Consider the following 17,531-nt stretch of genomic DNA (forward strand, 5'->3'; position numbering starts at 1 on the left):
ATACTTTGTTTCAGGCGAGTTTCCCATTCAAATGCATGTAACAGTGAGAAACGCATTGTCTTGGCGAAATAAAGCGTTTTTGAACAACTTCATATAAATCGCTGTAACTTTTGATAGAAGACTCAGACAAACATGTTTATGGCTTTATCTTATAGAACTCAAGATCCCCGTGCTGGGCAAACAGGTTTTGCAGCCGTTTGAGCTAAGATTTTAAAATTATTCACATAATGAAAACCTATACTTTGTTTCAGGCGAGTTTCCCATTCAAATGCATGTAACAGTGAGAAACGCATTGTCTTGGCAAAATAAAGCGTTTTTGAACAACTTCATATAAATCGCTGTAACTTTTGATAGAAGACTCAGACAAACATGTTTATGGCTTTATCTTATAGAACTCAAGATCCCCGTGCTGGGCAAACAGGTTTTGCAGCCGTTTGAGCTAAGATTTTAAAATTATTCACATAATGAAAACCTATACTTTGTTTCAGGCGAGTTTCCCATTCAAATGCATGTAACAGTGAGAAACGCATTGTCTTGGCAAAATAAAGCGTTTTTGAACAACTTCATATAAATCGCTGTAACTTTTGATAGAAGACTCAGACAAACATGTTTATGGCTTTATCTTATAGAACTCAAGATCCCCGTGCTGGGCAAACAGGTTTTGCAGCCGTTTGAACTAAGATTTTAAAATTATTCACATAATGAAAACCTATACTTTGTTTCAGGCGAGTTTCCCATTCAAATGCATGTAACAGTGAGAAACGCATTGTCTTGGCGAAATAAAGCGTTTTTGAACAACTTCATATAAATCGCTGTAACTTTTGATAGAAGACTCAGACAAACATGTTTATGGCTTTATCTTATAGAACTCAAGATCCCCGTGCTGGGCAAACAGGTTTTGCAGCCGTTTGAGCTAAGTGTTGGGTCTAAACTCAGACCCCGCTGTATCCAAGACTTATTCCCATGAAAGAAAAGCAAGGCAACAGTGTTCGATCGATTTCTTGCGCAAGGGAGGCCTCTCGTCTGTGACCAGCACGTTGAAATGACCACGCTGGTGGCCTCCTCTCGCCGCCTTTTATTGACAAACTTCAAACAATAGTTTACAAAACACCTCCCCTTGCAACCCCCTTTGGTTACAAAGACAAGGCACTGTATGTAAGTGTGTGTGTGTGGGTGTTATGTGAGAATGTGTGTGTGTGTGTGTGTGTGTGTGTGTGTGTGTGTGTGTGTGTGTGTGTGTGTGTGTGTGTGTGTGTGTTTGATCAAAGGGTCATAAAACCTAAAAGCAGGAACAACATCCTTGGTCATAAAGAGGGTAGTCTTCCCCCACACCCAATGTATGGTTTACCAAAGATAACACAGTGAAACCATACAAAGGGTAGGAAGCTCTACCAAACATCAAACAGATCTTCAAGTTAGGATGTATCTACAATAAAACCTCCCCCAGCACAGAGTGGCTGGAGAGGTGGTCAGGATCAAAGGAATGGCTTTGATCCTACTGCTTAAACTAAGACTGTACAAATTTAAGAAACACAATGGCAACATTCAACAATTAGACTTAACATTTCCCTCCTTTTTGTCATTGTTCTTAAATTTCAACTTATGCACCCTTTGTTTAGACAGTGTCAGTGTAGATTTCATTCATGCACAGTAAACTACATCCTATACATAAGCAAATCAGTATCAACAGTTCAAAAACAGGAATTAATATCTTCAAAAGAAGATGCCACCAAGGACCAGACAGTAACCAAGCTATCCAGCCTTGTGGCGGATCTACTCCTGTCGTGCAATTCATTATGTATTTCTTCAAGTAAACAACTGAATGTCAAAGGTCAAACAAGAAGAATCATCATTCTCAAAAATCATATGTCACTACAAGGGTCATAAAACCTAAAAGCAGGAACAACATCCTTGGTCATAAAGAGGGTAGTCTTCCCCCACACCCAATGTATGGTTTACCAAAGATAACACAGTGAAACCATACAAAGGGTAGGAAGCTCTACCAAACATCAAACAGATCTTCAAGTTAGGATGTATCTACAATAAAACCTCCCCCAGCACAGAGTGGCTGGAGAGGTGGTCAGGATCAAAGGAATGGCTTTGATCCTACTGCTTAAACTAAGACTGTACAAATTTAAGAAACACAATGGCAACATTCAACAATTAGACTTAACATTTCCCTCCTTTTTGTCATTGTTCTTAAATTTCAACTTATGCACCCTTTGTTTAGACAGTGTCAGTGTAGATTTCATTCATGCACAGTAAACTACATCCTATACATAAGCAAATCAGTATCAACAGTTCAAAAACAGGAATTAATATCTTCAAAAGAAGATGCCACCAAGGACCAGACAGTAACCAAGCTATCCAGCCTTGTGGCGGATCTACTCCTGTCGTGCAATTCATTATGTATTTCTTCAAGTAAACAACTGAATGTCAAAGGTCAAACAAGAAGAATCATCATTCTCAAAAATCATATGTCACTACAATCCAACTGTATACAGACATAGGTATTTAAACGCATCAGTTGACTTTATTGTTTGTCCATGTGGCTCTCAGCTAACTTCAAAGCTGCAGCAAGTCAACACCCTTCTTTATGACTCCTATCAACCCCCCAAATCTTCTCACTGTAGGCATCCTGTGGGGGTTAGAGTCAACTTGTGAATTATCTGCATTTACAACTCTTCTCCTGTCCTGTTGTCACCGGAGAAAAAGCTTTGTAAAGGAAATTGGATCAAGGTGTTTTGATCTTCTTGGCTCAAAACCTCAAGTGTTCATGATGTAAATGTAGACAAAAGGCTTCTCTGTTCACATCCTTCTTGCAAAAGACAAAAGAATAGGTGATGTTGCCATGTTCCATGGTTAATCTCCAACTTGGGCTAATCCATTGTCCTTCGTACACATAGGCAATTGGCCTGTTTCCAGTTCGTTTAACTGTATAATGTCCTGCAACAAGTCATATTCTTTGAGTCAGACGAGCAGGTCTGTCCTACCAGAGCAGTTCACCTTCCCAGCTACTGGTGAATCAACCTTCCATTCAGGTTCAGAGCAGTTGAAAAGTTGGCAGTGTTCCTGGATGTGTTGCTAAAGCAACCAAACAAACTGTCTCGCTCCAAGTGATGCTATCCGGTTGTGTTCTTAAACTGCCACCAGTAGTTGGTTGAAAACCCATGCGGGTACTGGGTGTGATTTGCTCTGTCCCAATGCGCTCCTGTCATCCCACTCAGGGTCCACAGGCACAAGAAGATGCACAGCACATTCCCAGCCATTCTGATGAGTACCTGTGGCTCAGTTGGTTTCTTCACCGGATTGAGACGAGGGGCCCTGGAGGCTTTCCCCCCCTTTGTTCCCGGTCTTCCTGCCACTTACTCCGAGCTGGCCTGGATGTGTGTCACCTTCTTGCAGTGCGCTTGATGTATCCAAGTGTTCCTTCCAGCAATCTTCACTGCTGTGGTCGTCGTCAGCAGCATCCGATATGGACCTTCCCACCATGGACTGGACCAGCACTTCCTCTCCATGGCCTTATCATCATCCAATCTCCAGACTTCAGGCTCTGCTCCTGCGAAGAAACAGAATCATCTGGCAGATCATTTGTTCTCATGACTACTTTACTTTTAAACATTTTCAAGCATCTAATCTGCTAATATGCTCTCTCTTCTGCTTTTCTATCATCACTACAGAAGACTGGAACTCTAAATGCTCTAACATGTGTAATCTCAAAGAGTCAGACCATTCTCTGTTGGAGTAATCCTCATGTACTTATTCTATACAGTCTAACCATGTCCTGCCTGTCTTCCTAAATCTTAACTTTACTGTCTGCAAAAGTTTTTTTTTTAAAGTATTTAATAATCCTAGAGTGAGTATAACGACTGCTCATCTCCCTCCTGTTTGAGACATGGCATAGCCAATGGCTCAAAATAGCAGCAGTCTTATACAAATTATCAGGCAGTACTGGTGTATCACACAGATAAAAAATCATCCTGCAAGCTTGCTCCCTCTGTAAGTCACAACTGTTTTCCTGCTGTAGGTGAGTGGATGTGCATGTCTGCTGATGCTGTATTTCTAAAATGTTAACACCATGTTTAACTAAAGCTGCCTCTTTTGCGATCTTATCTGCAAAAACTTTCCCTAATGCAACCGGATCTTTCCCTCACATGTGTGCTGCACATTTACAAACGGCAATTCCACTGGTTAATAACGCTGCATCCAGCAGAATTTGCAAGAGTTTGGTGTGTTCTGCAGGTTTCCCTGTAGAGGTTGTCACACCTCGTCTCACTCACTGCACTACAAAGAAATGTACAGTAGCAAATGTATACTACCTATCAGTGTATATTGTCTCTCTACAGCTTTACACGCTTCCGTTAAAGCTAGCATCTCTGCTGCTCAAGCAAATATGAAACATGCTAGTTGTCCTACATAGATAACTCTCTCTCACTGTCAGCTACAGTAAAACGTGTTCTAGTCTGTCCCTCTGCTGTTGTAAAACTCAAATCATCAACAAACCAAACCTTTCCCTCAACGAGTGGCACATCTATTAAGTCATCCCTCAGCTTACACTTCTTCTCCTCGCGCTCTCTACTCTCATGAGAAGTGCCCTCCTCCGTTGGCAAAAAGGGTTGGGCACATTCAGAATTCTGCACCACTTTATGGTAATATGTGTGGTTGTGAGAATAACTGTAACATTAAAGACAAGTGTCTTGTAGGTGACAGAAATGTAAGTTTAGTCTGCAATAGTAAACATCTACCTCGTGTGGAACTAACAGTGTCAAAGGGTGAAATAAACTATTGAAACATTGTACAGCTTAAGCTGCTGCACATACTGATCTCACGCATGGAGGTAAAGCACGAGCAACTAGAGCTAATCTTTTAGGATAGTAAGTTACTGGCTTCACTTGTGGAAAAAGTGCTGTTAGTTATTTTACAGTCACCTGGCATTTGTGCTGTTCACAGAACCACAAGTCCATCGCTGGACCTCCTCTGCGCTGTCACTTTTTGGAGCTTGGCACGCTCCCTCAGGTTCCATTTTCCAACGCTGAAAGTCTCCTTGTGACAATCCTTTGGAAGCCCAGTAGCACAGCTCTCTGTGCTGAAGGTGATCTCCGATCCTCCTGAAGACTCCCTCCAGGCCTCAGCTTCCATCTTGTGGACGATCCTCTCAGTCTCTCCTTCTCATCATGGCACCTCACGACATCTACAAATTGAAAAAAATGACACTCCTCTCGCCACACGGCTTTCGCCATGTGTCAACTCCCCAATGAGACATGTACAAGAGTGTTGCACAGTCTCCCTAAAACAATCTCCAGGGTTTGTCCCTTGGAGAAGCTTCACTCCAAGCTGTAACCCTGTGTAAGAACATTAATCAGCACTTAAATGTTCAGCTTGTTTAACTCCCAGCTCCTGTATCACAGAAGACAAAGTCTTAAATTTAAACAACTTCACATTTGCAACCAACTGTAGATCATAAGAGTAATAAAGTATTCAGCATCACAGAGACAAGTATCATTGCAGGTTTATTCTAAACTCATTAAACTCCTACGTTTTCCCATAATTTATTCCAAATTATTTAACATCTCAATGTTATTCCACATTGTAATCAGTGAACTTCACTTATAGGCCATCAAAGCCTCATCTGAACATGGATGCACCACTTGCATAGGTTTAATACTTGTAAATAAACAGCTAATCACACAAATCACTGCAACAATAATAGAAAACCTTGTTTAATATTAATTCTGGACCCCACCTCTTGACGCATGGACACTTCTCATGCGTCAACTCACCAAACCTGGATCCCTGTCTTAAAAACTGGTTCCACCAGGAGCCTGCATACTCACCATCATGCCTGGAAAACAAGATCTGGAAGTAAAATCAAACTTCACACTTATAAACAAGTATATCACAAGGGTAACAAGCATTCAGCATCAGCAAGACAAGTGTCATGTGCAGGTTTTCTCAAATCATTAAATCACTATTGTTACCATAATTCGCCTCAAACATGGATCATCCCATGTGCTCAGTTAACATTAATGTAATCGGTGACTTCTCTTAAGCAAAGTCACTCCACTCATATATTTATTATGGGTCCAAAAGTGGCCAGCAAATGAGCCCATAATAAACTATTCCATAAATATCGTAATCTCTTATTTGTTTTACTCATGTCACTTGTCCGCTTCTGCTGAATGCTACATGCACTCTTAAAGAAAACAAAACCTGTAATAAAGAAACAAACATCCACCAGTTGTTCTGCTAAAAACCACATCATCAAATCACATGAAAAACTGCAATGCTGTAAGAAAAAATGCAAATGTTAGCGCTGCGCAGGTGTGTACACACTTTCTCACAGTAACTTCTGTGAGTACCACAAGCCCATGAATAACACACCTCTGATAGATTCACAAACATAAAAATGGCATTTAAAAGGTTAAACCATCACGCAACCTCAGATGTTGCTATCATCTTTCTGCTCCTGTAACAGAGACACACACACAGAGATACATCCACACCTTTGTCAAGTGGGGGTTGACTTCACACAATGGTGTTAAGTCAGTCAGTCAGTTCCCCATTTATTTTAAAATTCTTACTCATTCACTCAGTGATTCCTTCTTTTGCTAATTGTGGAAATTATCGTCGCATTCGTTTCCACGCTCAGCAAAACAACGTCATTTCAAAAAGAAAAATAATTTAGACTGGATTTCCTCGTTGAATCCTTTTGGACAGGAATTTGTTTCCTGATTGTCCCAAATAAGAGCCCATTTTAATTTTGGGGAAGCTCACTTTGCAACAGTTTTCTCGACGACGCTTCGATTCTAATCGTGCAGATCTGCTCAACAGAGATCATCAAACAAAACTTTCAGTGCACCATGAAAGTAACAAAATAAAAGAAAGAAAATAAAGGAAATCAAAGGAAAGAAAGGCCTTGTTTAAGTCATGACATGTGTTCTTCATGCCAGGGGGATAAATCGTAACAAAAGACAAATCAAACAGCCAGTTTAATCTCAAACATTCATCCAATCAGCCATACACACAACATACAGCATAACCCTGTTGTCTTAGCACATAATAAGTTTTAGTTCTCATGTAACTAAATGTGTGCCATGGTAAAACTTCTTCACACACCAGAAACTCACAATCAGCTCACTCAACTCACTCATTTAAGACCTCTCATCAGCATTCTGTTTCCTCCTCTATGATGCAACCATCTGTCCTCCTATAATATTCAGTCCACTAGTCTATGTATCACTTTCATCTTACTAGTGACTTGGACAAGATGACAAACAGAATCTCATGCTTAAGATGCTGTCTGGTCTCATGAGTATCATTGTATGTGTATATGTTTGTAGGGATAGTATGGTTAATGCATTTTCAGTATGTTTTTGTGTTCATCTCTCACCACACTTCCATTATTCTCATCACTGCTTAAAACAACACACATCTCTCTGTTTTTTTTCTTTAACTGTACTTTTCTCCAAAACAGAAAATAGCATTACAGCTGTTTCAGACTGAGAAACACCAAACACTCTTCGTGCCATCATTCATCCACACAACTATTTTATTTCTTTTTGTCCACTGGGCAGGTGACCTGCAGAATCACGTCTGCCCCAGCTGGATACCTTTCACACACACCATGACGTCAGACACTCTCACACTCGCGGAATTGATCAGGAGAAAACTTTCTTCATCTTCACACTCTGTTACAGAAACACCATATTTTTTTTTTTTTTTTTTTTTGTGTTGTGTCAGGGATGGATATGTAGTTGTAACGTTTGTGTTCACTTTCTTTCCTTTCTGTCTCCTCTCTTGCCTAGTCTGTCTTGGACTCAATGCTGCTCCTAATATGCCTTTAATCTCTCCTCCACTTCTGCCTCTGCTCTCTCACGCTCTTCTCTGACTCTACTTTCTGCTAACATTCTTGCTCTTCCTAATGCTTTTCTACGGTGTTGTTCTAGAGTAGTTGCAGTGGATTGAGCTGTAGTTTCATCCTCAGGTTTCACAACTACTTCTTGCAATATTGCTCTTTTAACATTCTGTGCTTCTCTCCTCCTCTGAGCCTGCTCCAGCCACAACTTAGCAACTGCTAACTGCAATTCCTTCCTCTGCTTCGCTTTACCTGTTTTACCTGCTACACTTACAGATATTCTTTCTACCAGCATTTTACACTTAACTTCCACTAATGTCCCTTCAAATCCACATTTCTTACACCAACAACCTACATACTGCGTGCTGCCTGGTAAAACTTTCTGCATAAATTTTACATCTCCTTCTAAGGCAGACTTACACATTTTATTCTCCATTACAAGACAACAATCAGCCACACTCACGCAGACCACGTCTGGCCCGCACACACACACAACATAGGCCTATCGCTTGCGTCTGCACGCACAGCTAGCGCTCTCTGTTGAAAACTCTCAAACGCCCCATATGGCGGAGAATTCAACCTTCGGACACTCTCCAACGCCCCAAATGGCGGAGATTCCGGACTCTGAACCTAGGTTCTCTCCACGCCCCAAATGGCGGAGAACTCTCTACGCCCCAAACGGCGGAGAAGCCTGCGTCTCTCTCACGCGGCTAGCGCGCTCCCGGACTCACGTTTAACGCACAGCCCGTAGCCGCTCTCTATTGTTTTGGGTCCACGTGCGCTCTCGTGACCAGCGCTCCCCGGGACTCAAACGTTTCACGCAGAATCACGGTGACGCGTATCTAGGATCCCACATTCATTCACACGGTTATAGAGACGCTCTCTAAGGCCTTCTGTACTCACTGTTTGTTTACGTTCATGGGAAGAGTCTCTGGATCCCGTCAATCGTCATCCATCCCGAGGGGAGGTCAGGCGCAAACTTCCCGGCCTGGTGGCAAGCCAAAAACACCAGGGCTTTACGTCAATCATCCCAGACGTTGCGGTGGCGTCCTCTCCCTCTCCTCGGTGGATGCAATGTGTTAGGCTCCGGCTCCGAAGGACCAAATAATGTTGGGTCTAAACTCAGACCCCGCTGTATCCAAGACTTATTCCCATGAAAGAAAAGCAAGGCAACAGTGTTCGATCGATTTCTTGCGCAAGGGAGGCCTCTCGTCTGTGACCAGCACGTTGAAATGACCACGCTGGTGGCCTCCTCTCGCCGCCTTTTATTGACAAACTTCAAACAATAGTTTACAAAACACCTCCCCTTGCAACCCCCTTTGGTTACAAAGACAAGGCACTGTATGTAAGTGTGTGTGTGTGGGTGTTATGTGAGAATGTGTGTGTGTGTGTGTGTGTGTGTGTGTGTGTGTGTGTGTTTGATCAAAGGGTCATAAAACCTAAAAGCAGGAACAACATCCTTGGTCATAAAGAGGGTAGTCTTCCCCCACACCCAATGTATGGTTTACCAAAGATAACACAGTGAAACCATACAAAGGGTAGGAAGCTCTACCAAACATCAAACAGATCTTCAAGTTAGGATGTATCTACAATAAAACCTCCCCCAGCACAGAGTGGCTGGAGAGGTGGTCAGGATCAAAGGAATGGCTTTGATCCTACTGCTTAAACTAAGACTGTACAAATTTAAGAAACACAATGGCAACATTCAACAATTAGACTTAACACTAAGATTTTAAAATTATTCACATAATGAAAACCTATACTTTGTTTCAGGCGAGTTTCCCATTCAAATGCATGTAACAGTGAGAAACGCATTGTCTTGGCAAAATAAAGCGTTTTTGAACAACTTCATATAAATCGCTGTAACTTTTGATAGAAGACTCAGACAAACATGTTTATGGCTTTATCTTATAGAACTCAAGATCCCCGTGCTGGGCAAACAGGTTTTGCAGCCGTTTGAGCTAAGATTTTAAAATTATTCACATAATGAAAACCTATACTTTGTTTCAGGCGAGTTTCCCATTCAAATGCATGTAACAGTGAGAAACGCATTGTCTTGGCAAAATAAAGCGTTTTTGAACAACTTCATATAAATCGCTGTAACTTTTGATAGAAGACTCAGACAAACATGTTTATGGCTTTATCTTATAGAACTCAAGATCCCCGTGCTGGGCAAACAGGTTTTGCAGCCGTTTGAACTAAGATTTTAAAATTATTCACATAATGAAAACCTATACTTTGTTTCAGGCGAGTTTCCCATTCAAATGCATGTAACAGTGAGAAACGCATTGTCTTGGCGAAATAAAGCGTTTTTGAACAACTTCATATAAATCGCTGTAACTTTTGATAGAAGACTCAGACAAACATGTTTATGGCTTTATCTTATAGAACTCAAGATCCCCGTGCTGGGCAAACAGGTTTTGCAGCCGTTTGAGCTAAGATTTTAAAATTATTCACATAATGAAAACCTATACTTTGTTTCAGGCGAGTTTCCCATTCAAATGCATGTAACAGTGAGAAACGCATTGTCTTGGCGAAATAAAGCGTTTTTGAACAACTTCATATAAATCGCTGTAACTTTTGATAGAAGACTCAGACAAACATGTTTATGGCTTTATCTTATAGAACTCAAGATCCCCGTGCTGGGCAAACAGGTTTTGCAGCCGTTTGAGCTAAGATTTTAAAATTATTCACATAATGAAAACCTATACTTTGTTTCAGGCGAGTTTCCCATTCAAATGCATGTAACAGTGAGAAACGCATTGTCTTGGCAAAATAAAGCGTTTTTGAACAACTTCATATAAATCGCTGTAACTTTTGATAGAAGACTCAGACAAACATGTTTATGGCTTTATCTTATAGAACTCAAGATCCCCGTGCTGGGCAAACAGGTTTTGCAGCCGTTTGAACTAAGATTTTAAAATTATTCACATAATGAAAACCTATACTTTGTTTCAGGCGAGTTTCCCATTCAAATGCATGTAACAGTGAGAAACGCATTGTCTTGGCAAAATAAAGCGTTTTTGAACAACTTCATATAAATCGCTGTAACTTTTGATAGAAGACTCAGACAAACATGTTTATGGCTTTATCTTATAGAACTCAAGATCCCCGTGCTGGGCAAACAGGTTTTGCAGCCGTTTGAGCTAAGATTTTAAAATTATTCACATAATGAAAACCTATACTTTGTTTCAGGCGAGTTTCCCATTCAAATGCATGTAACAGTGAGAAACGCATTGTCTTGGCAAAATAAAGCGTTTTTGAACAACTTCATATAAATCGCTGTAACTTTTGATAGAAGACTCAGACAAACATGTTTATGGCTTTATCTTATAGAACTCAAGATCCCCGTGCTGGGCAAACAGGTTTTGCAGCCGTTTGAACTAAGATTTTAAAATTATTCACATAATGAAAACCTATACTTTGTTTCAGGCGAGTTTCCCATTCAAATGCATGTAACAGTGAGAAACGCATTGTCTTGGCAAAATAAAGCGTTTTTGAACAACTTCATATAAATCGCTGTAACTTTTGATAGAAGACTCAGACAAACATGTTTATGGCTTTATCTTATAGAACTCAAGATCCCCGTGCTGGGCAAACAGGTTTTGCAGCCGTTTGAACTAAGATTTTAAAATTATTCACATAATGAAAACCTATACTTTGTTTCAGGCGAGTTTCCCATTCAAATGCATGTAACAGTGAGAAACGCATTGTCTTGGCGAAATAAAGCGTTTTTGAACAACTTCATATAAATCGCTGTAACTTTTGATAGAAGACTCAGACAAACATGTTTATGGCTTTATCTTATAGAACTCAAGATCCCCGTGCTGGGCAAACAGGTTTTGCAGCCGTTTGAGCTAAGATTTTAAAATTATTCACATAATGAAAACCTATACTTTGTTTCAGGCGAGTTTCCCATTCAAATGCATGTAACAGTGAGAAACGCATTGTCTTGGCAAAATAAAGCGTTTTTGAACAACTTCATATAAATCGCTGTAACTTTTGATAGAAGACTCAGACAAACATGTTTATGGCTTTATCTTATAGAACTCAAGATCCCCGTGCTGGGCAAACAGGTTTTGCAGCCGTTTGAACTAAGATTTTAAAATTATTCACATAATGAAAACCTATACTTTGTTTCAGGCGAGTTTCCCATTCAAATGCATGTAACAGTGAGAAACGCATTGTCTTGGCGAAATAAAGCGTTTTTGAACAACTTCATATAAATCGCTGTAACTTTTGATAGAAGACTCAGACAAACATGTTTATGGCTTTATCTTATAGAACTCAAGATCCCCGTGCTGGGCAAACAGGTTTTGCAGCCGTTTGAGCTAAGATTTTAAAATTATTCACATAATGAAAACCTATACTTTGTTTCAGGCGAGTTTCCCATTCAAATGCATGTAACAGTGAGAAACGCATTGTCTTGGCGAAATAAAGCGTTTTTGAACAACTTCATATAAATCACTGTAGCTTTTGATAGAAGACTCAGACAAACATGTTTATGGCTTTATCTTATAGAACTCAAGATCCCCGTGCTGGGCAAACAGGTTTTGCAGCCGTTTGAGCTAAGATTTTAAAATTATTCACATAATGAAAACCTATACTTTGTTTCAGGCGAGTTTCCCATTCAAATGCATGTAACAGTGAGAAACGCATTGTCTTGGCAAAATAAAGCGTTTTTGAACAACTTCATATAAATCGCTGTAACTTTTGATAGAAGACTCAGACAAACATGTTTATGGCTTTATCTTATAGAACTCAAGATCCCCGTGCTGGGCAAACAGGTTTTGCAGCCGTTTGAACTAAGATTTTAAAATTATTCACATAATGAAAACCTATACTTTGTTTCAGGCGAGTTTCCCATTCAAATGCATGTAACAGTGAGAAACGCATTGTCTTGGCGAAATAAAGCGTTTTTGAACAACTTCATATAAATCGCTGTAACTTTTGATAGAAGACTCAGACAAACATGTTTATGGCTTTATCTTATAGAACTCAAGATCCCCGTGCTGGGCAAACAGGTTTTGCAGCCGTTTGAGCTAAGATTTTAAAATTATTCACATAATGAAAACCTATACTTTGTTTCAGGCGAGTTTCCCATTCAAATGCATGTAACAGTGAGAAACGCATTGTCTTGGCGAAATAAAGCGTTTTTGAACAACTTCATATAAATCGCTGTAACTTTTGATAGAAGACTCAGACAAACATGTTTATGGCTTTATCTTATAGAACTCAAGATCCCCGTGCTGGGCAAACAGGTTTTGCAGCCGTTTGAGCTAAGATTTTAAAATTATTCACATAATGAAAACCTATACTTTGTTTCAGGCGAGTTTCCCATTCAAATGCATGTAACAGTGAGAAACGCATTGTCTTGGCGAAATAAAGCGTTTTTGAACAACTTCATATAAATCGCTGTAACTTTTGATAGAAGACTCAGACAAACATGTTTATGGCTTTATCTTATAGAACTCAAGATCCCCGTGCTGGGCAAACAGGTTTTGCAGCCGTTTGAGCTAAGATTTTAAAATTATTCACATAATGAAAACCTATACTTTGTTTCAGGCGAGTTTCCCATTCAAATGCATGTAACAGTGAGAAACGCATTGTCTTGGCAAAATAAAGCGTTTTTGAACAACTTCATATAAATCGCTGTAACTTTTGATAGAAGACTCAGACAAACATGTTTATGGCTTTATCTTATAGAACTCAAGATCCCCGTGCTGGGCAAACAGGTTTTGCAGCCGTTTGAACTAAGATTTTAAAATTATTCACATAATGAAAACCTATACTTTGTTTCAGGCGAGTTTCCCATTCAAATGCATGTAACAGTGAGAAACGCATTGTCTTGGCGAAATAAAGCGTTTTTGAACAACTTCATATAAATCGCTGTAACTTTTGATAGAAGACTCAGACAAACATGTTTATGGCTTTATCTTATAGAACTCAAGATCCCCGTGCTGGGCAAACAGGTTTTGCAGCCGTTTGAGCTAAGATTTTAAAATTATTCACATAATGAAAACCTATACTTTGTTTCAGGCGAGTTTCCCATTCAAATGCATGTAACAGTGAGAAACGCATTGTCTTGGCAAAATAAAGCGTTTTTGAACAACTTCATATAAATCGCTGTAACTTTTGATAGAAGACTCAGACAAACATGTTTATGGCTTTATCTTATAGAACTCAAGATCCCCGTGCTGGGCAAACAGGTTTTGCAGCCGTTTGAACTAAGATTTTAAAATTATTCACATAATGAAAACCTATACTTTGTTTCAGGCGAGTTTCCCATTCAAATGCATGTAACAGTGAGAAACGCATTGTCTTGGCGAAATAAAGCGTTTTTGAACAACTTCATATAAATCGCTGTAACTTTTGATAGAAGACTCAGACAAACATGTTTATGGCTTTATCTTATAGAACTCAAGATCCCCGTGCTGGGCAAACAGGTTTTGCAGCCGTTTGAACTAAGATTTTAAAATTATTCACATAATGAAAACCTATACTTTGTTTCAGGCGAGTTTCCCATTCAAATGCATGTAACAGTGAGAAACGCATTGTCTTGGCGAAATAAAGCGTTTTTGAACAACTTCATATAAATCGCTGTAACTTTTGATAGAAGACTCAGACAAACATGTTTATGGCTTTATCTTATAGAACTCAAGATCCCCGTGCTGGGCAAACAGGTTTTGCAGCCGTTTGAGCTAAGATTTTAAAATTATTCACATAATGAAAACCTATACTTTGTTTCAGGCGAGTTTCCCATTCAAATGCATGTAACAGTGAGAAACGCATTGTCTTGGCAAAATAAAGCGTTTTTGAACAACTTCATATAAATCGCTGTAACTTTTGATAGAAGACTCAGACAAACATGTTTATGGCTTTATCTTATAGAACTCAAGATCCCCGTGCTGGGCAAACAGGTTTTGCAGCCGTTTGAACTAAGATTTTAAAATTATTCACATAATGAAAACCTATACTTTGTTTCAGGCGAGTTTCCCATTCAAATGCATGTAACAGTGAGAAACGCATTGTCTTGGCGAAATAAAGCGTTTTTGAACAACTTCATATAAATCGCTGTAACTTTTGATAGAAGACTCAGACAAACATGTTTATGGCTTTATCTTATAGAACTCAAGATCCCCGTGCTGGGCAAACAGGTTTTGCAGCCGTTTGAGCTAAGATTTTAAAATTATTCACATAATGAAAACCTATACTTTGTTTCAGGCGAGTTTCCCATTCAAATGCATGTAACAGTGAGAAACGCATTGTCTTGGCAAAATAAAGCGTTTTTGAACAACTTCATATAAATCGCTGTAACTTTTGATAGAAGACTCAGACAAACATGTTTATGGCTTTATCTTATAGAACTCAAGATCCCCGTGCTGGGCAAACAGGTTTTGCAGCCGTTTGAACTAAGATTTTAAAATTATTCACATAATGAAAACCTATACTTTGTTTCAGGCGAGTTTCCCATTCAAATGCATGTAACAGTGAGAAACGCATTGTCTTGGCGAAATAAAGCGTTTTTGAACAACTTCATATAAATCGCTGTAACTTTTGATAGAAGACTCAGACAAACATGTTTATGGCTTTATCTTATAGAACTCAAGATCCCCGTGCTGGGCAAACAGGTTTTGCAGCCGTTTGAACTAAGATTTTAAAATTATTCACATAATGAAAACCTATACTTTGTTTCAGGCGAGTTTCCCATTCAAATGCATGTAACAGTGAGAAACGCATTGTCTTGGCAAAATAAAGCGTTTTTGAACAACTTCATATAAATCGCTGTAACTTTTGATAGAAGACTCAGACAAACATGTTTATGGCTTTATCTTATAGAACTCAAGATCCCCGTGCTGGGCAAACAGGTTTTGCAGCCGTTTGAACTAAGATTTTAAAATTATTCACATAATGAAAACCTATACTTTGTTTCAGGCGAGTTTCCCATTCAAATGCATGTAACAGTGAGAAACGCATTGTCTTGGCGAAATAAAGCGTTTTTGAACAACTTCATATAAATCGCTGTAACTTTTGATAGAAGACTCAGACAAACATGTTTATGGCTTTATCTTATAGAACTCAAGATCCCCGTGCTGGGCAAACAGGTTTTGCAGCCGTTTGAACTAAGATTTTAAAATTATTCACATAATGAAAACCTATACTTTGTTTCAGGCGAGTTTCCCATTCAAATGCATGTAACAGTGAGAAACGCATTGTCTTGGCGAAATAAAGCGTTTTTGAACAACTTCATATAAATCGCTGTAACTTTTGATAGAAGACTCAGACAAACATGTTTATGGCTTTATCTTATAGAACTCAAGATCCCCGTGCTGGGCAAACAGGTTTTGCAGCCGTTTGAGCTAAGATTTTAAAATTATTCACATAATGAAAACCTATACTTTGTTTCAGGCGAGTTTCCCATTCAAATGCATGTAACAGTGAGAAACGCATTGTCTTGGCAAAATAAAGCGTTTTTGAACAACTTCATATAAATCGCTGTAACTTTTGATAGAAGACTCAGACAAACATGTTTATGGCTTTATCTTATAGAACTCAAGATCCCCGTGCTGGGCAAACAGGTTTTGCAGCCGTTTGAACTAAGATTTTAAAATTATTCACATAATGAAAACCTATACTTTGTTTCAGGCGAGTTTCCCATTCAAATGCATGTAACAGTGAGAAACGCATTGTCTTGGCGAAATAAAGCGTTTTTGAACAACTTCATATAAATCGCTGTAACTTTTGATAGAAGACTCAGACAAACATGTTTATGGCTTTATCTTATAGAACTCAAGATCCCCGTGCTGGGCAAACAGGTTTTGCAGCCGTTTGAACTAAGATTTTAAAATTATTCACATAATGAAAACCTATACTTTGTTTCAGGCGAGTTTCCCATTCAAATGCATGTAACAGTGAGAAACGCATTGTCTTGGCGAAATAAAGCGTTTTTGAACAACTTCATATAAATCGCTGTAACTTTTGATAGAAGACTCAGACAAACATGTTTATGGCTTTATCTTATAGAACTCAAGATCCCCGTGCTGGGCAAACAGGTTTTGCAGCCGTTTGAGCTAAGATTTTAAAATTATTCACATAATGAAAACCTATACTTTGTTTCAGGCGAGTTTCCCATTCAAATGCATGTAACAGTGAGAAACGCATTGTCTTGGCAAAATAAAGCGTTTTTGAACAACTTCATATAAATCGCTGTAACTTTTGATAGAAGACTCAGACAAACATGTTTATGGCTTTATCTTATAGAACTCAAGATCCCCGTGCTGGGCAAACAGGTTTTGCAGCCGTTTGAACTAAGATTTTAAAATTATTCACATAATGAAAACCTATACTTTGTTTCAGGCGAGTTTCCCATTCAAATGCATGTAACAGTGAGAAACGCATTGTCTTGGCGAAATAAAGCGTTTTTGAACAACTTCATATAAATCGCTGTAACTTTTGATAGAAGACTCAGACAAACATGTTTATGGCTTTATCTTATAGAACTCAAGATCCCCGTGCTGGGCAAACAGGTTTTGCAGCCGTTTGAACTAAGATTTTAAAATTATTCACATAATGAAAACCTATACTTTGTTTCAGGCGAGTTTCCCATTCAAATGCATGTAACAGTGAGAAACGCATTGTCTTGGCGAAATAAAGCGTTTTTGAACAACTTCATATA

At 39.1% G+C, this 17,531-nt stretch overlaps 1 long non-coding RNA gene across 1 annotated transcript; it reads right to left on the reverse strand.

The window, feature by feature from the left end:
• Positions 1-993: 993 nt before the first annotated feature.
• LOC146583709 (uncharacterized) lies at positions 994-9,574 on the reverse strand. The gene is made up of 2 exons (XR_014892682.1): positions 8,759-9,574; positions 994-5,842 (listed from the first exon to the last, which is right to left on the reverse strand). It is a non-coding gene; the product is annotated as an uncharacterized LOC146583709 (long non-coding RNA).
• Positions 9,575-17,531: the final 7,957 nt, after the last annotated feature.

The sequence above is a fragment of the Mchenga conophoros genome, linkage group LG1 (assembly GCF_057382185.1).
Source record: "Mchenga conophoros isolate Kocher_MC1m ecotype Shallow Benthic linkage group LG1, M_conophoros_male_GT1.1, whole genome shotgun sequence".
In the NCBI taxonomy this organism is placed as follows: Eukaryota; Metazoa; Chordata; class Actinopteri; order Cichliformes; family Cichlidae; genus Mchenga; species Mchenga conophoros.